Raw genomic sequence first — 23,881 nt, 5'->3', positions numbered from 1 at the left:
TTCAGGGGGCTCTGGCTCACTCAGTCCGGGGCGGGGGGGGGGCGGGTGGTATGGAGTGCGGGGCGAGCCTGCGGCGGCAGAGGCCGGCGTGACATTGCACCAGCCTGAGGCGGGCCGTGCGTTCTCCCAGGGAAGTTGTCCCTGGATCCCAGGAACCTGGCAGTGGCGGGCTGCACAGGCTCCCCAGAACGGAGGTGTGGATAGTGACCTGTGCTCACACACAGGCTTCTTGGTGGCGGCAGCAGCAGCCTTAGCGTCTCATGCCCGTCTCTGGAGCTCCTTTAAGCAGCGCTCTTAATCCCCTTTCCTCGCGCAGCAGGAAACAAAGCGGGAAGAAAAAATCTCTTGCCTCTTCGGCAGCTCCAAACCTTTTCCTGGACTCCTTCCCGGCTAGCTGTGGCACACTAACCCCTTCAGGCTGTGTTCAGGCCGCCAACCCCAGTCCTCTCCCTGCGCTACAAGGAAAGCCCGAGCCTCAGCTCGCAGCCCCGCCCGCCCCAGCGGGTGAGCAGACAAGCCTCTTGGGCTGGTGAGTGCTGGTCGGCGACGACTCCGCACCCCTGTTGCTGTGCTCTCCTCCGTGGCACCGAAGCTCCCCCTCTCCGCCACCCGCAGTGTCCGCCCGCGAAGGGGCTTCCTAGTGTGTGGAAAACTTTCCTCCTTCACAGCTCCCTCCCACTGGTCCAGGTCCGGTCCCTATTCTTTTGTCTTTGTTTTTTCTTTTTTTCTTTTGCCCTACCCAGGTATGTGGGGAGTTTCTTGCCATTTGGGAGGTCTGAGGTCTTCTGCCAGCGTTCAGTAGGTGTTCTGTAGGAGTTGTTCCACGTGTAGATGTATTTCTGGTGTATCTGTGGGGAGGAAGGTGATCTCTGCGTCTTACTCTTCCGCCATGTTCCCCTCGTCCCCCCAGTGAGTTTTGCAACCTACAAGTTTTGATAGATACAATTTTCGTTGTAATTTAGCTATAAGAATTTTTACATTTCCATTATGAGCTTTTAATCCTCTATATTTTATCTTCGATTTGTTTCATAAACTGAAGCTCTTTTCTTCATCTTCCTCTCCCTTTTTTTGGGAGTTTTTCTGTATTTCCTTTCTAAGTTCTCACACTGATGATTAGCTCAATAAATTTCAGTCTCTATTTCTATTGTAAGCATTCATGGCTATCTATTCCCTCTAAATACAACATCTCCAGTTTTCCACAAATTCATTTCAGGAATTCCTCATGTTCTAAACTCTTGCCATGTGAATTCTTGTTATGTGAATGCAAAAAGCAAATACATTCAATAAATATTTTTAAAAGACAGATTTGGAGATCTTCAGAATGTGGTTTGTATCTCTTAAGGTTCTTTCAGTTCCAAAAAGACAAGAAAGTCAAGAGCAATCTTTTTAATAAAAAGGTAATTTAAAAAACCAGAGATATGGGTATTTTAAGAGTGTTTTCAGGATTGGCTTAATGAAGGCTCTGGGCTCTTTATGTTTCTTGGCTGTGGTTCTTCTTTGTTATCTACAACTTTAAACGCACTTTCCCTAGGAAGATCATTATAGTAACTTCAATCCAGAAATTAAAGAGCTGATTGGTAGCATCTTGGGTACAAACATGAGGATGAAAACCACAAAATAAGAAAATCCAAACAGAAAGCAGCCTAAGTACCTGACTGCATCACAAGGCTGCCACAGACTTGTGCTTCTTGGTGCATAAAAAGAAACAAAAACAAACTATAGAAATGATTCCTGAAACCTACCATGTAAAAATATATAAACAATAAGGACCTACTGTATAGCACAGGGAACTGTATTCGGTATCTTATAATAACCTATAATGGAAGAGAATCTGAAAAAGAATATGTATATAACTGAATCACTTTGCTGTACATCTGAAACTAACACAACATTGTAAATCAATTATACTTCAATAAATAAACATTAAAATAAAAAGAAACAACTCAGTTTTTAAAAGCTACTATATGTAAAGTTTCCCATTACTTGTTGCCAAACACAGTCCTAACTGAAAGCAGTTGAAAAGCACATAATCCAAGACTGACTCAAATTGTCTTAATCTGTACTCAGTGGATAGAGCTGTCACCACCTCTGTGCTCTCCCCAGGAGGTGGAATTGGCTTGGAGCTTTTGGAACAGGTTTAATCAAACCATACGAGGTGGATGCTGTAGATATTTTATTTTTAGGACTTTCAGGAGGTCAGATCTTTTTCCTGAAATCAGGTTGCTGCCTAGGAAAGGAAAGCAGGTGTTTGGGAATGTAATTAATGCATGAAGTTTAGAATTTCCTCCCTGAAGGAGTGGCTGTATCCCACGGAGTCATGTATGAAGAGTATAAATGAGATTGGGGAGAGTCGATAAATGATTCTGTTTGGCTGGCCCCTAGGTCATTTCATTATGGTCCATAAGACACAGAGAAAGACAGCCTAAAGAAAATTCAGGGTGGCTACAGCTTACAAAATTTCCTGCTCCATGTCTAATTAATGACTCTGCAGTTCATATAAATGAGAGATTTTACATTGACCACACAGCTGTAATTGAATATTTCACCGTCTTTTCTGTGCAAAAATGGCTATGTTCATCCTGTCGAGTGGAATAAGATGATTACCCTCACTCTTGTTGCATAATAGTTATCCCATCAACAAAACATGGTTTCACATCTTTCAAGGGGAGCTAAAGTACTAACATTTATTTCGAAATAAAAGGGAGACACTTACAAAGCCTTTCTGTATAAAATCCTTTAAGCCATTTAAATAATAAAAGTAGCATTTCTAAATTTACCTTTTGATAAGTTATAGTTAACATAAGGCTAAGACAAGTAAGTGGTAGCTTTGTTAAAAGGAGAAGAAATTTTGAACCAGAAATCTCTCCTTCTTCCTGCTCACACTGATTGTGCAAATGGCTGCAACTTTTTCCCTCTTCCAGTGTTCATGCCCTTAACAAGGTGACGTTATCACTTCTCCCATCAAGGTTGGAATCTAGAGCCCACTTATGGCAGTTTTAATACATAGCCCCACTATTCTCCCTTTTCCTTGAATCTGGGTGGTAAGGGTTTGACAAAAGGGATATGGCAGAAGTGATGCTATATCAGTTTCTGGGCTAAGCCTTAAGAAACTAGCAGCTTCCACAAAGATGTCTGCTCTCACCACTTCTATTCAGCATTTTGCTGGAGCCAAGGAAATTAGACAAGAAAAGAAATACAAAGTATCCAGATTTGAAAATAAGTACTGAACAGTTGAAACGAAATTAATAAAACAATTGCATTTACAATAGCATCGAAAAGAATAAAATACTTAAATAGAAGAAGTGGAAGCTTTGTACACTGAAAACCATAAAGCCTTCTAGAAAGAGCTTAAAGAATATCTAAATAAACAGAAAGACATTCAGTGTTCATGGATCAGAAGACTTAATATTGTTAAGATGGCAGTACTCCCCAGATCTACAGAGTCAACAAAATTCCAGCTATTTTTTTCATAATTCAACAAACTGATCCTAAAACTTATATGAAAATTCAAGGATTCAGAATTGCCAAAACAATTTTGAAAAAAAAAAACCTCAAAACCCAAAGTTTGAAGACTCATACTTCCAGATTTTAAAGCTACAAAATTACACAAATTTTGTAGCATAAGGATACCACACATAAAAATTAGCTCAAAATGATCATAAAAACCTAAATGTAAGAGCTAAAACTATAAAACTTTTAGATGAAAACATGAGTAAATCTTCATGATTTTGGGTTAGCCAGTGTTTTCTTAAATGTGATATAAATCACACCTCCTCATGGTATATAATCCTTTTTATATATTTTTCTTTATTAAATACTCCTTGCGTGTGGCAAAAAAAAAAAAGAAAAAAGAAACTAGCAGCTTCCATTTCCTGTCTCTAAGGATCCATCTCCCATGATGTAAGAAATGTAACCTGCCCCCTGAGAGTCTCACCTGGAGAGGAGTTTGCCAGCCATGTGACAGAGCCATCTTGGAAGTGGATCCTCCAGCCTTAGTCCAGCTGACATCTGGTGGAGCAGAGATGAATTGTCCCCACTGGGCCTTGACCAAATGACAGAATGGTGAGCAAAATAAATGATTGTTGTTTTAAACTAGTAACTCTTGAGGTGGTTTGTTATATAGAAATATAGATAGCTGGAATATTGCCCTTGAACAGGAGCTGGCTGGCCAATAAAATGTGGAAGAGGTGATGTATAGCCTATACCTGTACTTAAAAGGCCTTGGGAGCTTTGGTTCCATCTTGGTACCCTGCTTTTGGAGCCAGTTGGAGGATAAGGGACATGTGCCCAGCTGCCCTTTGCCCCAGCCAACAGGCCAACAGCAACCCTAACCTCCAGAAGTGTGAGACCATCTTGAACCAGTCAGCCTCCCATTAACTGGCCACAGATGCATGAACAAGCTAGTCAAAATCCACCAAGCCTGGTCCAGTCTAGAGCATCTTAAATATTTCTCTTACCTGAATAATCTTGGAGAGGCAGCACATCACCCCAGCAGGCCCTTCTTTACATTATGTGCAACTATTTGGTGCTAAACTCCAACCATGATATGTGTCCCTGAGGGAGTGACGTGAGGATATGTGTAAGGATAAATGATAAGGTAAGGAAAAAGAATATTTTGGTATGGCAAACTGAAGTAATAACTTTAAATAACTATTAATAAAAGAATGAATTTAAAAGCCAGAATACACAATGAAATGCAATGTAGCACTGAAAACGAGTGAACTAAAACTACATGTGTAAGAGACAATCTAACAAAAATAACAGAGTGAAAAAATCAACTTCGGTGGCAAAGTGAAGCATTTTTCTCTTAGGCATCTAAACTTTTTTAGCAGTTGGCCCTATAACTGGACACTGACATTTGGGTAAGCTACAAGGGAAAAGGTAGTGATCATAGCTTATTTGATAGTTGAAATACAGATTTTATTATTTATGTAAGAGCATTTTCAACATTTCATCAAATTTATTCATATAAAAATAAAACTTATGCCTAATAAGCCATCTATCACAATCAATGAGCTATTGATATTTTAAGAGAGAATAATTCTTGACAAACCTGGGATGTATACAAATAGGCATATCAATGATGTTAGACTTTAGCTTTAATTTCATCAGTTTTATGAACATTACTCAGAATTTGGCTGCCCAATAAGATTTTCAGAAATTTTATTTAGTATATAATATTTATTTTGTGTATTCAGACTATATTTGTCCTCTATTCCCAAAGCCTCCGGCTCTGCTTGCAGGGCATGGTTTACTTCCAGTTCAGTCGATGCCTCTGGGAACTGGAGCACAACTGGGTGAACGCCTGATCATTCCTGAGAATCACATCACAGAGCTGACACAGGCTTAAAAGCTTGATTCATACTTACCTGCAGGTCGCTTCTGGAATTGTGACTTTCACTCTGTCAAAGCGTTCTGAAGATCTCCAAGAACTGATTACACCAGCTCAGGGTGTGTCACTCAGGGAAGTGAGTACTGTTCCTCACTTGCCATCTTCCACATCTGGTCTGCGACCGGATGCCAGTCCTTCTGAAAACTGGTCAGCCGAGCTCTTCCTTCCTCTGTAGTTTGCTTTGCTTTTGCCACAGATTAGATGAGATTACTGCCTCCCTGTCAGGGGTGAATACATCCTCGATCTTTGACCTGAGACTTCACAGTGCTTACTACTGCGGGAGGAGTATATGCCCTGCCCCCACCCTTAACTTGGGCTCTGCTAGGTGACTTGGATGACATGAGATGAGGTTGCTTGCATGGTTGAGCTTGTTGTTTTGCTCTTTTGTCATCACTATAGGAAGAATTTGTCCCAAATAGCCTTCAGTCCAAAGGTGGAGCAGATCTGAACCTACTCACTTCTGAGGCAGAGCCACTGTAGCCAACTTGCACACCTTTGACTGAGAAAAATAAATGTTTCTGAAAGTAGAATTTGGAGGGTTGTTACACAGCAAAAACTGACTAATGTAAGTTTCAAGTTGGGTCACTCAGAGCTGTGTAATTCCAAGTAGTCCATGAGCTGAGTAACTTTGGCAAATCTCTTCAACAAATATCTAGGGCAGCTATTTCACAATATTAAAATAAATTGAAGACATCTATAGACCTAGTAAGTATGCTGCTTCCTCTTTTAGTACAGCTTTAATATAATACAGATTTGAATTTCTCCTTAGATGTTTATAGGCATTCTGTTTCTTTTCTCTGGTCAATGTGTAATTTTCAAAAACTTAAAAACATCATTCCCATACAAATATAGAATGAACACATGTCAACAGTTTAGTCAATTCATTAATGAGGGAACAAATAAGATAGGAAAACTGGTTCCAAGAGCATATAAGGTACAGTTATTTCTGTACATTAAGCAAAAGATTGTTAAAAGAAGGTTGCTAGGCTACATACAAAACTGGTTAATGCTCTACAGGGAAAGGAAACATTAACCTTTGAGGTTTTGTTTTATACTGGACTGTGGAAATGAATGAAGATCAACCAGACAAGCAAAGGTTATTGTTTGCTTGCTATAGCAAGGGAGTCAGCCATTATCACTTGCATTTTGGAAGAGACTCAATGGCAGGCAGAAGAGGAGGAGAAAAGCTTTTTAGTGGAAAAAAGGGGAAGCTTTGGGTGTGCCCTGACAGAGGCTGTTGGCATGGGGAAGCCACAGGTGAGCTGAATAGAAGCAGGGCATCCTGTGTGATTGGTTGGGTTTATATTTGGCTTTCTCTGGTTGTTCTTAAGTTGGAAGCAGGGATAAAAATTAGAAAGCTGTTGGGCTTCCCTGGTGGCACAGTGGTTGAGAGTCCGCCTGCTGATGCAGGGGACACGGGTTCGTGCCCCGGTCCGGGAAGATCCCACATGCCACGGAATGGCTGGGCCCGTGAGCCATGGCCGCTGAGCCTGCGCATCTGGAGCCTGTGCTCCGCAATGGGAGAGGCCACAGCGGTGAGAGGCCCGCGTACCGCAAAAAAAAAAAAAAAAAAAAATTAGAAAGCTGTCAATTATTGATCCAGTCTTAGCCATTTTGGACTGATTGTTACAGAGATTATTGTTTGGCTTCCTGGATTAGTACTAGAGATAGAGGTCTTACTTCTTACAGGTCCAATCTACAGCTATATGGCTTCCAGGGCTGGTTACTAGAGATGATGGATTGGTTTCCTGGGCTGGTTCCTGTAAGTTGTGGGTCAGAGTTCTGTTTTTATACACGATCTGGCTACTGCCCATTTGTATATTCAGCCTCTCAGTAAAGAACTGTACAAATTAACATGTAGCTTCACAGTAGTTGAGCTCTATTCAAATAATAAGTTGTAAGTCAAATACAGGTATATTCTCTTAGGAGATTAAAAAGTCCCTTGTGTAGGCCTAATAAACAAAATTATAATATGACATTGAAAAGACATCCCATTGAAAAGTCATACTCTTTACCTTATTTCCAAATTTTGGATAATGCTTGTCTTATCATTGTATATTAAGGAAGAACAGATACAGGAAATTGTGAGTAACCCATACAGTTTTGGAAAAAGTAGAAACTAGACAGGAAGTAGACAGAAGCACTGTAATTGTATCAGTATAAATTTAATACAGGAGGAAATGGCAATATTAGAAGAATCTATGTTAGGCACAGTTTGAGCAGCATTCTTCAATCTGCTTTTCCCAGAGTAGGATTTATGTTCTTAAATCTTTGTTGGATTTATGTTCTTAAATCTTGGTTTGATTTACGCCGTGAGTCCATTTCTCAGTTGTTTCACAATCCAAGAGTCAAAGAGACAGATGTTGTCTATTTTTCTCCTCACATCTTAACACTAATTACTTCCCACAATGTATCATTCAGTGAACTAGTTAAATAAGATTTATTTCAAAGACTCTCTTGATCAGTGATTCAAGGAAAACTGGACACACAGGCCTTTTCTTTGGACTTGAAATGCCCTCTTCCCCCTACCAGAGTAGCATCTGGCATAATTGTATTCAGCTTTGCAGTTTTTTGACCAAACTTCTAAAATTCTCAAATTCCTTACTGGAAGGTGGCTGGAACCTACTAACTCAATTGTGTTTGATAATTAGATAAGATATTTCTTTTCCAAAAACAAAAGGGACAGCACTTCATGCCTTCTTTTGGGTATCTCTGGTGTTCTGTTATCTGTCTTTACCTACGTGTAAACTTGTTAATTCTGGTAGTCATCCAACCATCCACCAGTATTTCACAAGACAGAGGGATGGTATTGTTAATAAGAAAAAGTCTTCAAAATGTAATATTCAGTCCTGGTGTCTGAGTGACTCCCTGGGCCCAGCACAGGGACCAACTTTCCAGAGCCCTGAAGACAAGGGGTAACACCCCAAAATATGGACTCATTTTCCACTCTACCTTCATTGGCCAAGCAGCTGCCAAGAACAAAGGCCGCATCTCCCGATACCTGGCAAACAAATGCAGTATTGCCTCACAAATTGATTGCTTCTCTGAGGTACCTACCAGTGTATTTGGGGAGAAGCTTCAAGAACAAGTTGAGGAGTGGCTGTCCTTCTATGAGACTGGAGAGATTCCATGAAAGAATCTGGATGTCATGAAGGAGGCAATGGTTCAGGCAGAGGAAGCGGCTGCTGAGATTACTAGGAAGCTGGAGAAACAGGAGAAGAAACGCTTGAAGAAGGAAAAGAAGAGGCTGGCTGTAATTGCCCTGGTGTCTTCAGAAAACAGCAGTAGTACCCCAGAGGAATGTGAGGAGACAAGTGCAAGACCCAAAAAGAAGCAAAAGCAGAAGCCCCAGGAGGCTCCTCAGGAGAATGGAATGGAAGACGCCCATCTGTCTCCTCCAAACCCAAAAAAAAGAAATCTTTTTCCAAGGAGGAGCTGGTTAGTGATCTTGAAGAGACAGCTGGCAGTGGAAGTCTTACCAAGAGGAAGAAATCTTTCCCCAAAGAGGAACCAGTTAGTGACCCTGAAGAGTCAGGAAACAAGAGGTTCCCCAAGAAAAAGAGGAAATTCTCTTCCAAGGAGGAGCCTCTCAGCAGTGGACCTGAAGAGGCTGCTGCCAGCAAGAGCAGCAGCTCCAAGAAAAAGAAAAAGCTCCGAAAGCTGTCCCAGGAAAATCAGAATGGACATTTCCCTAGTAGGGCATAACTTACAGAGATATTTCCCAGCCCATCCCCTATAGCCCAATAAAAATAAAAACAAATTCACAAGTCAAAAAAAAATGTAATATTAATTTACATACAAATTTAATTAACTGGCTTCAACCATGGTAAAAAAGAAAATCTATATTCCTACTTTAAATTTTATTTGAACTAAATTTTCTCAAATACCATTACTATGTAGTTTACTAATTCCTACAGTAGTACCATTTATGGCCAAAATGTCAACCACCTGTGTGTCCACTAGATGTCAGTGCATCCCCACACTGAAATTATTGGTAGAGTATCCATCTGGTGACAAAAAAAAAAAAATATGTCTGCATGAGAGGTCACATCCTACCTCCCTCTTATTGGCATGAGAGATACCACAACTAGACCAACTTTCCATTATTTTCCATACAGGACAGGATCAGATTGCTTTTATCATTGGCTGATTGACATCTGCAAACTTTGGTCTCAATAGACACTTGCTTTCTTCCCCCTTGTTAAGCATGGCTGTCTGCAATTGAATTTGGAGAGGTAATCTGCTTTGTTTTGCTGCCTGAAATTAACCATACAGAATGAAACTGAATGTCAGGATTAGGTGACACATATAAATCTGTCTTTCAGTCATCTGACTCATTTGTAATGACCTCCAGAGTGTGCCATTTCTCACCCGGTTGTTACAGCCATACTGCCTACAGTCACTTTATCTGAAACCCCTGAGACTCAGTCGCCTCCTTCCAACTCAGGCTCAGAGTCTGTGTAGAATGCACAGTATGTGTAGTACAATAGAGTCATGTGTTCTTGCCTTCACACGAGCAGGTGTTTAATCAGAGTGCCTTTGGTGCAGTCTCAGGAGTTCATGGTGGTGATAACTACAGGTTCAGAAACTCTTTGCATGGGAACAATTCAGGCTGACAGTCTTTGAATCATATCTGGTTGAGTTAAAGGTGCATTTGCCAGAGGATGCTCTGAAGAACACTGGTCCTGTAGGATGTGGCTGGATGATACTAAAAGATCTAACAGAAGATCCTAAAAGAATTCCATGTAATACTCTGCAGGAACCCCAATCAGACATGTTTCTCTGTTGTAGAACTTCCAGCAGCTTTAGTATTCTTGTGTGCATTATGAATATCCAAGAAGAGGTTACAACTTTTTTTAAAACCCTTTTTTAAAGGGTTTTACAATTTTTTTAAACCTTAGAATGATTATTTGACAGTGTATCTTGCCAAACTAGTTGATTTTGAAATGTGAAAAAAGACTAAAAGACCTCTGGACTATAATAAGATAATCGTCTCATATTCCTCTTTCATCTTTCTCCTTCCTTCCTCCTCATATATTGAGAACGTGTTAATATGTCAGGTGCTGTGTGGGAACAATGTAATAATGGAGATGCCATACAAAGAACAAAGGGAATTACTAGGGCTTAGTTTTTCCAGTAATGTATCATCTTTGGATCTCAGTACACTTTTTTTTTTTTTTTTTTTGCGGTACGCGGGCCTCTCACTGCTGTGGCCTCTCCTGTTGTGGAGCACAGGCTCCGGATGCGCAGGCTCAGTGGCCATGGCTCATGGGCCCAGCCGCTCCGCGGCACGCAGGATCCCCCCGGACCGGGGCACGAACCCGTGTCCCCTGCATCAGCAGGCGGACTCTCAACCACTGCGCGACCAGGGAAGCCCAGATCTCAGTACATTTTACATTTAGAAAGTTTCGAAGTTCACAAACCACCTGGAAGAGGTGGCACTGCCACTGGACACACGGCTCACAGGGAAGGAAATATCTCCCTATACATTCAGGGGAATCCTTTCAACTTGTACTGCAGTCTTTTAGTGAGGGATTGACAGGAAAGAGATTTAGCCAACAGGAATCTAATAGGCAAATTCAGACTTGTTGGTATGACAGAGGCAAATGTTTGAAACAGAATTAAGTGATCTAGAGACACTGCCTAGGGCTTCCCTGGTGGCGCAGTGGTTGAGAGTCTGCCTGCCGATGCAGGGGACAGGGGTTCGTGCCCGGTCCGGGAAGATCCCACATGCCGCAGAGCGGCTGGGCCCGTGAGCCATGGCCGCTGAGCCTGCGTGTCCGGAGCCTGTGCTCCGCAACGGGAGAGGCCGCAGCAGTGAGAGGCCTGCGTACCGCAAAAGAAAAAAAAATAAAAAATAAAAATAAAGACACTGCCTAAAAAAAACCACACAAGGAGAGACGTTAGAGGCAAGAACCAGGGTTAAAATGCAGAAAATTAAAAGCCTGCATGGAGCTCACAGTGTCCAGTGGCAAGCAAGGCCTTAAGACTGAGAGGATTCCTCGTTTGATGCTTCTCTCTTGTGACAACATGAGGGCTTAAAATGCTCACTGAAACTTGAATGAGGCAAATCTTAGGTTGGTAAATATAGATGCTGCAAGGTCGGAGCTGGGCCTCCCCTCTCCTGCAAATGTTTGCGTGGTGGGCACCATCTGCCCTCCGATCATCAATTTATCCCCATCGTCCTGTCCTGGGGATTGAGAACTCTTCCCTCTTCTCTTTTCACAGATTTCTAGCATTTTCTCATAGAAGTGCAGAGAAGGGGTGTGGAGAAGTCAGGGCACAACGCTGTCTTTGGGAGGACACTTGGAAGATGGCTAGATCATTAGACTGGGCTGTTTCAGGTAGAGGGATGAAAGTGTGTCTTGACCTTCAACCAGTGGCCATGGGAGGTGAATGATAAAGTTAAGGCTTTGATAATCATGTGTAAGCCTCACTTCATCAGCTTAAAGAAAAAAATAAAATCGCTTTTTAAAAACTTTCCTTGAAATTATGATATACATACAGAAAATTGGGCATAAGCGTAAATCTTGAGGAATTTTCACAAACAGAAATGTACCCTTTTAACTAGTACCCAAATCAAGAAAGAAAACATCACCAGGGCCCCAGAAGTCCACTTTGGTTCGCTTTCACTCATTACCCCATGCCAAGAGCAACCACAATCCAACTTGTAACAGCACAGATTAATTTTGCCTGTCTTTGAACTTCATATAAACGGAATCTTACAATTTGTGCTCCTTTGTATGTGGTCTCTTTTATTCAGCATTGTATTTGTGAGGTTCATCTTTACTGTGGATTGCTCATTCCCATGGGTGTAGAAAATTTTATCCTGTAATTGTTTACCATTTATTCACCTAATTACTGTTGAAGGATGTGGCAGTGATTTCAGTTGGGGGTGATGGGAACAGTGCTGCTATGACCATGCTTGCACGTGGTTTCTGGAGAATGTGTAGATGGGTCACGTTTCATTAAATGTTAAATCTATTGGCACAGAACCAATGGGATCTGATTAAGAAAAGTCCATTCTTCACTATCTCAGATCACATTCCCTAGGCAAGTCCAAGGACAGCAAAAGCTCAGCACCACCACCTTGCAGAGGAAAAGTAGAAGTTCTAGCACATCTGCCTCTAACACTGCTCTCAGCTGCCCTTTGAGGTGGTGTCTGCTGCAGCGCATCACACACTGCATCTGGCCACAGGAGACAAGGTCTCCGCATTATAGAGTCACCACTGTACAGGGCGATCAAACAAATTTGCTCACAGGACTGGTTCTTGCCATGTGTACACACAAACAGCCCCACCTGCCCCAGCCCTTCCTCCTTTTCCTGCCCATGAGCCAGGGCAGCTAGATCAGGTGAAGTTTGGGCCCCACATTCTCACACAAAGTGTTCATAACCAAATATTCTCTAGGCTATGCCTAGAAACAGGCTTGCTTTGGAATCTGAGTCTCAGTTTAGATTCCCCATGGTTATGATGAGTACTTCAGAATTCTCTGTTGATAGTTCCTGCCACCTGATCTCTGCCAGTGCCACATTCAATGTGTCTATACACCTTGACACTTAACAGGAAGGGGGCCTTGAGCTTGCTCACATTTCTCCCAGAATGCTCCTTGAGTCCCCCGACAGTGAATAGATTCAAAAAGGAATGGAGGGCTTCCCTGGTGGCGCAGTGGTTGAGAGTCCGCCTGCCGATGCAGGGGATACGGGTTCGTGCCCCGGTCTGGGAGGATCCCGCATGCCGTGGAGCGGCTGGGCCTGTGAGCCATGGCGGCTGGGCCTGCGCGTCTGGGGCCTGTGCTCCGCGGCGGGAGAGGCCACAACAATGAGAGGCCCGCATACCGCAAAAAAAAAAAAAAAAAAGGAATGGAAGGGAGGTACCATCTAGCTCCATCTGCCATCAGCTCTAAGCTCTGGGCCTTTGCAAAACTGAAACATTTTCTAACAGAACAATGGGTACCTGTTTTCCATTAGTACAATTAAATGGAAAAAAGAATATCTTCATCAAGGTGACCTAATATTGACTGATAGAAAGCAAATTGCAAAAGGATAACTTTTCGCAACATAATACCATTTGTGTGAAATTTAAAACCCCAAGAAACATTGATATATTTTATTGGCAACAGTTAAAAATAAGCCTGAGAGGGCTTCCCTGATGGCGCAGTGGTTGAGAGTCCGCTTGCTGATGCAGGGGACACGGGTTCGTGCCCTGGTCCGGGAAGATCCCACATGCCGCGGAGCTGCTGGGCCCGTGAGCCTGTGCTCCGCAACGGGAGAGGCCACAACAGTGAGAGGGCCGCATATCGCAAAAAAATAAAAATAAAAAATAAGCCTGAGAATGGAACATACCAGTCTCAGGATGGTGGTGACCTCTGGAAAGGTGTGGGTGGTAGGGTTTGGCAGGAGACATTAAGTGCATTTGTGACATTTTTTCCAGAGTAATCCAAAGCAAATATAGCAAAATAGTCATGTCTCTTAAATACTAGTGGTAGATTCATGGATGGTTGTTATATTATTTTCTGAACTTTACATTTGAAAGATTTCATAATTTTTAAATTAAATTTTAAAGTTTTTCTTGTATATACTTCTCCAATACTAAGCTGAAAATGTGAAGTAGAAAAAGCAAGCAAAACTGTATACTGTATATAGCGTGACCCCAACCCTGTGCCAAAAAGTGAAAAGAAAGGAGATTAAAAAACAAATCATAATAAAAGGTTAGCAGTTATTTCCAGTTGGTGGTACGTGTGTGCGCACCTGCATGTGATACAGAGATAGCATGTGTGTTTTTCTTTATATCCCTTTATTTTCCTAATTACTGAAGGAAATTATGCCAAATGTGGCATAAAATTACTTTGAGCTGAAGACAGATATTTGAGAATCAACAGATGCAGAGGAGGGTCTGTCTGAACCCCACTCCCCTTTATTTGTCTAAAAGTAGAATATTCCAAAAGAATTCAATTGCCATAAATCCCCCTTCTAAGGAGGTTTCCTATACTGGGGAAAATGAGAAGCTGGCATTGGGATGAGGAATTGCAAAAGCAAACATTGTTACGAAACCATCATACCTCCCCATCTACTCTCCTAGAGTACTGTTTTTCTTTCCCCAAAGTCATTCATTTTCTCCTAAGTGCCCTTTCTCCCCCTCCTCTTCTCCTGGTAAGATGGTATATAAGCCCCAAATTCTAACTTTTTCTTTGAGCCACATTTTCTGGAAGCTCCCATGTACTTATGTGAATAATCTTTGTCTTTTCTTGGGTTAATGTGTCTTTTGTGTTTAATTTGCATGCCCCTAATTATTAAACATAAGTGAGAAAAGAAGTTTTTTTCTTGCCAACTTTATCTATCTAATTATTTACCTAATTGTTAACTAGTACAAATGAGGGATGGGGAAGAGTGGAATACAGTAAAAAGAGACAGAAATCTGGTGTAGAACCAATGGACATTTGCCAAGCCCAGGGCTGGGTAGGCACCAATTCCTTGCATTGCCTTAGCCCTGTGGCAAGTGAAGTCTGCCTCTGTCTGTTTCCGTCTGCCTCACTCAAACCCTCTCAGGCTGTAAGTCCTAGCAGTTTCCTTGCATGAAAACTGGGGCTCAGCTCTGCTTGTTCTAAGCTGCCATGGTGCTTAGAAGTGGCAAAAGGAATCCGGCTGTCTCAACTAGGGAATTTCATTGCACACTTCTCAGCTGCTGGCGAGGGCTGACCGATCTTGTTTAAAGAAAGCCTGGCATTATTTGAGCCTCTTGTTATTTGCATCTAAGCTGTGCTTCCTAAATTGCAAGAAGACATTGTCAGAAGAGGGAGACGGGTTGAGAATAGGACTGAAAGGGTGAGAATGGGCTACTTAGTAGAAGGGGTCATTGCTCAAGATGAAGGATGCCTGGAAGTATCAACCATCCCAGATCACTTGCAGACCCTACCCTCACCTGATGCTGTTGCAGCCATTGCATTTGAGGAGCTTTTCTTGAAGTTCTCTGCTTTCTGGAATCTCCCTTTCATCTGTCAGTACAATTATTCCCTTCCTTATCCCCTGTCAGTGCTTCTCAAACCTTAATGCGCATACAGATCATCTGGGGATCTAGTTAAAAGGTAGATTTTGATACAGCAGGTCTGGGCTGGGACCTGAGATGCTACATTCTTAACCTGCTCCCGGGTGATACCAAGGCTTCTGGTCCACAGACTGAACTTGGAGTAGCTAAGCACTTATAGCACTTCTTTAATTTTTAAAATGAATACCTATGGCATCAGTTGGGTTATTGCCAGAGAAGAATGCAGAAAACACAAAAATGAACATTTATTGAGCACCTATTGAGTACTCAGGTACTATTAGCTCATTTAATGCTCATGTCTGCTGCTTATGTCAGTCTTTGGTTAAGCAGAGCCCTCCACATGGATGGCCCTCTACCCCAGCCCCTGATTTCTGTCCACTGAATTTTGAATCATCTTTTAAGACTCAGTCCAAGCAATCCTGTATTCAACAGGTCCGTTCCTGAAAGGAAGGAAATATAACCGGATTCATCCTGTATCCTGAGTCCCTACCAGTATCTGACATTCAGTTATAGTACAGTTATTGTAGAGGAGGAAAAAACTTTTCCTCTGCTCTCTCAGGTTAAGTGACTGGGGCTTGCAAATTAAACTTACAAAAGACAGCTTAACAGGAGAAAAAGCATACAAATTTTATTCAGTTTTACAATATGTGCACAGGATTCCACAAAAAAGAAGTGAAAAGCCAAAGAAATGGTTAGATTAGAAGCTTATATTCCATTTTAACAAAAGGTGATAAATTGTGGAGAAGTGACAAGATAAGGGGAAGGGGAAGTTTGGGCTTCTAGGAGTGATAAATTATGGGAATGTATTTATGTATGGGGAAACTAATGGAAGATAAGGTTTATTTTAGTAACATTTGTTACAGCAGATTCATCTTGGTGCTCAATTTCTCATCTTCTTTATGGCCATGCAACTCCCCTGGAGAGGCAATTTATGGCAGTTCTAATTTCTCAGAAGTTTCTGCTTTTAGTCAGACAAGGGAAGCTCTGAGAAGGTTTCTTTCTGCATCTGTTCTCAATTGTCTTGAGCTCAAAATGATCCACATGCCAAAGTGGCATATTTTGAAGTGGTATATTCTGATTCCCTTCAGCACTGAATTAATGTTTTTAGAGGAATAAGTGAATCCCTAAACAACAATCATGAGAAGTAGGTATTATCACTCAGATTTTACAGATGAGGAAGCTGGGAATCAGAGTTAAAGTGACTTATCCAAGATCACACAGTAAAGAGTAGAGACAGCATTCAGCTTTGTACTTATGCTAACTTCAAGCCTCAAAAATTAAAGAAGACAAATTATTAAAAGTTGTGAGAGGTGATTTAGAAAAATATTCCTTGTTGCTGTGTTTTTCTTATCTATGCTGATACTGGAAAGTTTCCAATATGTACTTGTTTATCTTATTTTTATTTTTACAATACAAAGCTCCTTTGAGACCAGACACTCAGTTTGGATATAATAATATACTTTAACCTTAATTGTTCATGGTACAAAGTATATTCCAGCGAAACTGAATCAAGGCAAACTTGGGAAGCAGCAGAATATATCTCTGGGCACCTCTTTGTCTTTTTGGTCTTTTCTCCTCTTTCTTCCACATAATACCCTGACCTGGGTGTTCAGTTTCCTCATTATCACCTTACACCTGTTAAGATGTCTATTATCAAAAAGATGAGAGATAAATGCTGGCAAGGATGTGGAGAAAAGGGAACCCTTGTACACTGTTGGTGGGAATATAAACTGGTGTAGCCTCTATGGAAAACAGTATGGAGGACTCTCAAAAAATCAAAAATAGAACTACCATATGATCCAGCAATTCCACTTCTAGGTATATATCCAAAGGAATTGAAATCACTATGTCAGAGGTCAAAGAAGTATCTGTACTCCCATGTTCATTGCAGCATTATGCACAATAGCCAGGGTGTTGAAAACAACCAACATGTTTATCATTGGATGAACTGAATAAAGAAAATGTGGTAGATATAGTCAATCAGTATTATTCAGCCATGAGAAAGAAGGAAATCCTGCCATTTGTGACAACATGGATGAACCTTGAGGGCATTATGCTAAGTGAAATAGTCTAGACAGAGAAAGGCAAATACTGCATAGTATCATTTATATGTGATGCTGAATTAAACAGCCATACGCACAAAATGGAAAGCAAAACCAGAATCCTTGCCAGCCAAACAGAAGCCACACACACACAAAAAAACAAACAGCCCAAGGCTCAAACTGGCTTCCAGCTCCCACTAAGCCAGTGGCCTTGGTCCAAGCGGTGCCTTACAAATGGGACCTTCCTAATGGAAAAATCCCCGAACGGGAACCAGAGGTTCCCCAAACGGATCAAGTTGAGCAACCTCAGTGTGCACACCGGGGTGCTCACCAAAATGCCCGCAGAGGTTTTGCGGTATCCCGAACACTACTTTTCTGCTTCCCCAAAATAATTCCTTGAAGTAGGAAGTCCAGGACAGTGCAGGCAGGAGGAAGAGAGGAACGTCCTCTAGACAAAGATGGCCTTGGCAGCTGCTAGGGTGGTCCCTCTTCGGCCGTATGCTCCTGCCTCAGAGTTCCAGCTGCCAGGATGGCGGACAGGGTATGACTGGGGCTTGGCCTTTCCAGGCAAGGGTCCCAGGCGATCTGGCCTCTAAAGGAGTTCTCCAACCCTCTGCTCTCTTGAAAGAGGCTGGTGTGGAGAAAACCTCGGAGCATCCGATCAAGCCAAGGGACCCCCCTACCTGGGATGGTCCCATGTGGGCCCACGTTGGGTGCCAAAATTGATGCCGAAAGCTCAGCTTCTCTGTACACCGGTACCTAATCGAATCTCAGAGACAGAGTTTTGGGTGAAGTAGAGAAGGATAGCTTTATTGCTTTGCCAGACAAAGGGGGACACAGTGGGCTACTGCCTCAAAAAACTGTGTCCCCAGTTGGCAAGGATAGTGAGAAGTTTTATAGTAATTGTTCAAAGAGGGCGTGATCAGCTCGTGGACATTCTTCTTATGGGTTGGTGGTGAGCTAAGTAGGTGTCAGCATCATCAACCTTCAGGTTCCAGCTGGTCTGGGGTCTGTGTGCTTGTGGGTAGCATACCATTTAATCCTTGACTTCTCCCATTTGGAGGGGGTTTCAGTATCTGCAAAACAGCTCAAAGATATTGTTGTGTGTATCCATTGATGGGGAACCAGAACCTTGCCCCAAGGCTGCACTATTGTTTCTCTTGACTGTTTGTTTCTCCCTTGTCTCGAATCCCCTCCCTTCCCTAATTAACAACTGCTTGAATCTGCCCATTGGAACTCAGGGAAGGTTATGGAGGCTGAATGAAGGCTATTTCCTGTAATCCAAGAAATGGGGGACACAGAAAGTCTTTGTGCCCAGGATCCCCACAGGGCCCTGCTTGGTATCATATGTGGACTCAAAAAATTAAAAAAAAAAAGTTGAACTCAGAAACAGTAGAATGGTGGTTTCTAGGGACTGGAGGTTATAGAAAATAGGGAAAAGTTGGTAAGTTGTACTACAAACTTTCAGTTATAAGATGAATAAGGTCTGAAGATCTAATGTATAACATGGTGACCATAGTTGACATAGCACTGTAGTGTATAGTTGAAATCTGCAAAGAAAGTAGAACTTAAGTATTCTCACCAAAAAGAAAAAAAGTAAACATGTGAGGTAACAGATGTGTTAATTAACTTGGTGGTGGGACTCGTTTTAGTGTAAACTTGTGTCAAATCATCACATTGTACACTTAAATGTATTACAACTTTATCAGTTATACCTCAATAAAGCTAAAAAAAATAAACCTACAGGTAAGGAAGAAGTACTTCAACAGTGTTAGCTATATGGTGATGGTTGTGATAATTAATTTAATTTGATAATTATTTCACAGTGCATATATATATATATATATATATATATATATATATATATATATATATAGCAAACCATCACGTTTTACACTCTAAATACATACAATTTTATTTGTCAGTTATTCCTGAATAAAGCTTTAAAAACTTTAAAGAAGATGATATCAAGGAAATATTTTTAATATTTTAGATGTGATATTGACATTGGGGTTATGTAAAATATGTTAAGTGTTAGAAGTGCATATGGAAATATTTAGAGTAAAATGGTACAATGTCACGGATTTTTCTCTAAAATACTACAATAAAAGAAAGAGTTAAAGTACAGTGAAATAGTGATAATTCAAAATTCAGGCAGATGGGCATATGGAGGCTCATTATATCATTTTCTGTACTTTTGAAAACTCTCATAAGAAGTTAAAACAACTGCCTAATCCTAACAATCAAATTCCTGGGCATAAAACCCAGAGAAGTTCCCACTCAGGACTTATATATATGGTTGATCACTGCAGCCTGGTTTGCAGTAGCAGCAGGTGGAGTTGGACACAACCTCCCTGTCCATCGCTGGGGGAATGCCTAAGCAGAAGGTGATGGTGGTGCAGGAGGGTATCTTAATCTGCAGTTAGGAGTGAGAGTGGTATGCGGGCCTCTCACTGTTGTGGCCTCTCCCGTTGTGGAGCACAGGCTCCGGACACGCAGGCTCAGCGGCCATGGCTCACGAGCCCAGCCACTCCGTGGCATGTGGGATCCTCCCAGACCGGGGCACGAACCCGTGTCCCCTGCATCGGCAGGCAGACTCTCAACCACTGCGCCACCAGGGAAGCCACTTAATTCTTTTTTTATTATACATATATAAAATATTATTTTTATCTAATATGTATTTATATATAATTAATATATACATTCACATAAAACCACACTACATATTTCCCAAAGGTACTATAAAATTCTAGAAAATATATCCAATACATTGGAATGGTTGCTTGTAGAGGGTAGGGCAGTTGGAGATGATGATGGGGATGAAAGAGAGTCACTGAATAAAACAAGGAAGTGGCCCTATGTGGAGTAGTAATGTTAGTGTGCCAAACTTAGCAGGATGATTACCTCAGCTTTTCCCACTCCAAAAGACACAAAAATGTCCCACCCAGGGCCTCTTGAATCAAAATGGGAAATAGGAGGGCTAGAAATACCCATTTTTTCCGAAGTCCTCTCAAGTGATTCTTAAACACCCCCAATTTAATCCATCTTCAGGAGAACTTCCTGGTTCTAGGTCACCAGGTTAGGCCAAGAACAGAACACAAGTTCCGAGGAAGGGCATGCAAAATTCTCCCCAATGTGAATTCCTGTTTGTGTGAGTAAATGGGAATTAGTTCTGAGAATGAGCACTGTATAAATGCTAATTACTTCTGGGCAAACTTAATCTCCTATTTACCACTTAGGGAATTTCCTTTTCAATCCACCTGTAAAGGAGGAAAAGAAACTATTGTTATTCTCACCAGTGTTGATTATAATGAGTCAGGCATAATGCAAAGAGGAAAGAATAAAGGATAATGTCCAATATTGATGAAGTATAGAGGAACAGGCAGCTTCAGACGCTGTTGGTGGCAATGTAAACTGGTACCGCTCACAAATCCTGTCTCAAAAGTTTCCTTTATAGGAATTTATCCTCTAGAAACACTCCTATGAGTGTATAAGACACATGTATAAGAATGGTCATTTCCACATAGATTGCCATTGGAAAAAGAAAGAGAGCAACCCAAAAGTCCTTGAATATGAGACTAATTAATCATATTATGGTATGTCAGTAACTGTTCAAAAGAATGAGAATCTATGCATACTTCCAGGGAGGGGAATATCCCCCTCCTTCCTCTCTTAGTTCTTTTGGCTGGCAATTGAAAATGACGTAAGGCAGATGAACAGGAAAAAAAATTAGATTTATTATGTGCACTTAGAATTCACATAAGAATGAAAAATTGCAAAGACAGCCAGGCAAGATGAGGTGTATATATATTATTCTGGACTAAAGAGGAGAAATAGGGGTCTGAGACTTCAAAGGGAAGTAAGATAATTCACAGGAAGGTAAAGAGTTAATGTTTGGTAAACAAATGTTGCTGGCCCATCCAAAAAACGGGACACAGAGAGGACTTTGGTCAAATGGGCTTTGCTAGGTTCCTCCCTTTCTACAACACTTAATACTTCACTGTAGCTAACTATGATGATAGCCACTTCTGGGACAAGCCTCCTATTTTAAATTCTTTTAGGCAGTAAGGGGGAAGTTCAAAGGTTCTTCCTGAGTCTTTTGAGCCTTGATTGTTTTCAGCTCAAAATAGTCCATTTGTCAGAGTAGCACATCTTGGGGTGGCCTGCCCCCAACCCCATCAATACTAATGTAAAAACATCTTTCTAAGATGTAATACTTCCAAGGGATACTGCCAAGAGAAAAAGTGAATGGGGGAGCAGTATGTATAATTTTTGTTTTTTAAAGAAGAAAATGAAAATAAAATATTCTAGCATATGTGTAGAAAAACAAAGTTGAATGTATATACTCTGATTTGTTTACAGTGATAATCTGTAGGGCAGGAGATTGGGGAAGTTACATTTTATGTATTAAGCGTTGTTGACTGAAAAAAACCAACAACACCATGTAGAAACTGTGAGTCAAGTTTATTCATTGTCTTACTAAGGACTATAGTCTGGAAGTCAGCCTCTCAGATAGCTCTGAGGAACTGTTCTGAGGGTGAGGTGGGGGGGAGGTGTCAGTATATATGTGGTTTTGGTGAAGGAGTACGTGCAACCAACCACACATCTTGGTGGAGGGTTGCTGCTGGTCACAAGGAACAGATGTCTTAGTTAGTAGTTTCAGTGCTTTTCTTTCTTTTTGTAAAATTTATTTATTATTTTTGGTTGAGTTGGGTCTTCGTTGCTGTGCTTGGGCTTTCTCTAGTTGCGGTGAGCGGGGGCTACTTTTCATTGCAGTGCGTGGGGTTCTCACTGTGGTGGCTTCTCTTGTTGCGGAGCATGGGCTCTAGGCGCGCGGGCTTAAGTAGTTGTGGCTCGCGGGCTCTAGAGCACGGGCTCAGTAGTTGTGTCGCACGGGCTTAGTTGCTCCACGGCATGTGGGATCTTCCTGGACCAGGGCTTGAACCCGTGACCCCTGCATTGGCAGGCGGATTCTTAACCACTTCACCACCAGGGAAGCCCCTCAGTGCTTTTCTCAGTATGGGAAGATGCAAGAATTGGGGTTCATAACATTTTCTCCTGAAAATATCTGACTATCTGAAGGCCTGTTCTGCCAGTTTTCCCAGCGCACAGAGTGCCCCATCGTGACCTCCGTCCCGAACTCCTCTCAGGGTGTGTTGTAGATCAGGGTCTGCTGTGGCTAAGGACTCAATCCTTGCAGAACTGGATATCAAGTGACATTTTTTAGTTGGCAGGACTTATGAAATAGTTGTATGTCAACCAACTCTGTATTGAATTTATAATTTGAGAGAAAACAACAAAGATTTGTTGGTCTCCTAGCAAATTAAGTAGAATTCTAAAAAGGTCTCCACTCTTTTATATGATGTACTATAGGACTTAAGCACCATGCTGTGAGAACACATCTTGATTAAGTAGACATTTTGTGCTTGAGGAAGTTTACTAATAGGAAGTCATTGGCTTATGATACATGGAAAATGGAATTGTTTAAGCAAGCAAAAACTACACCAGCAAGAAATCCAAGCCAGACCAAGTGCTTACACATAGAAAGGGCCAAAGAGAATATAAGTTACTTTAAAAACTGGAAGCAACTGGTTCTCATAATAAGATCTATAATCTTTTGAGCTAATTATTTTCTTTGCTATATCCTTCACTGAGGAGCAGGACAGGTTTTCACAATGAAGTGTGAAATTGCTGTTAAAGCATCCTCTAGCCCCTCCCCCAGCAGAAAAAAAACTGAGTAAGCCAGGAGGGAAATCAGAGTGCAGTGGCAGGGAAGGAATGTGGACAGTTCAATTGCAGTTACCTAGGGGCATGTTTTTTGTTTTAATTTAATTTCTATTTTATATTAGAGTATAGTTGATTTACAATGTTGTGTTAGTTTCAGGTATAAAGTTATTCAGTTATACATATATCAATACATATATCCATTCTTTTTATACATTCTTTTCCTAAATAGTTTATTATAGAATACTGAGTAGAGTTCCCTGTGCTATACAGTAGGTCCTTGTTGGTTATCTATTTTATATATAGTAGTGTATATATGTCAATCCCAACCTCCTAATTTATCCCTCTCCCCACCTTTCCCCTTTGGTAACCATAAGTTTGTTTTCGAAGTCTGTTTCTGTTTTATACATAAGTTTATTTGTATCCTTTTTTTAGGTTCCACATGTGATATCATATGATATTTCTCTGTCTTTGTCTGACTTACTTCACTTAGTATGATCATCTCTGAATCCATCCATGTTGCTGCACATGGCATTATTTCGTTCTTTTTTTTTTTGTGGTACGCAGGCCTCTCTCTGCTGTGGCCTCTCCCGTTGCGGAGCACAGGCTCTGGACGCGCAGGCTCAGTGGCCATGGCTCATGGGCCCAGCCGCTCCGCGGCATGTGGTATCTTCCCGGAC

General features: G+C 41.5%; 1 protein-coding gene across 12 annotated transcripts in view; it reads left to right on the top strand.

The window, feature by feature from the left end:
• The window catches only part of GADL1 (glutamate decarboxylase like 1), a 687,722-nt gene that overhangs the window by 292,290 nt on the left and 371,551 nt on the right, over positions 1-23,881 (top strand). For 7 of the 12 annotated variants that reach the window (XM_079933919.1, XM_079933914.1, XM_079933909.1 and 4 more), the window contains 2 exons: positions 3,884-4,062; positions 5,225-5,468. The exons of 2 other annotated variants lie outside the window; for them this stretch is intronic. The gene's annotated coding sequence lies outside the window, so the exon portion shown is untranslated. Of the gene's footprint in view, positions 1-3,883; positions 4,063-4,930; positions 5,469-23,881 lie in introns of those variants that run through there. 3 more of the 12 variants (XM_079933915.1, XM_079933916.1, XM_079933910.1) reach the window with 3 other exon arrangements.

The sequence above is a fragment of the Stenella coeruleoalba genome (assembly GCF_951394435.1).
Source record: "Stenella coeruleoalba genome assembly, chromosome: 10".
Lineage (NCBI taxonomy): Eukaryota > Metazoa > Chordata > Mammalia > Artiodactyla > Delphinidae > Stenella > Stenella coeruleoalba.
This window is presented reverse-complemented; position numbering and strand designations above follow the sequence as displayed.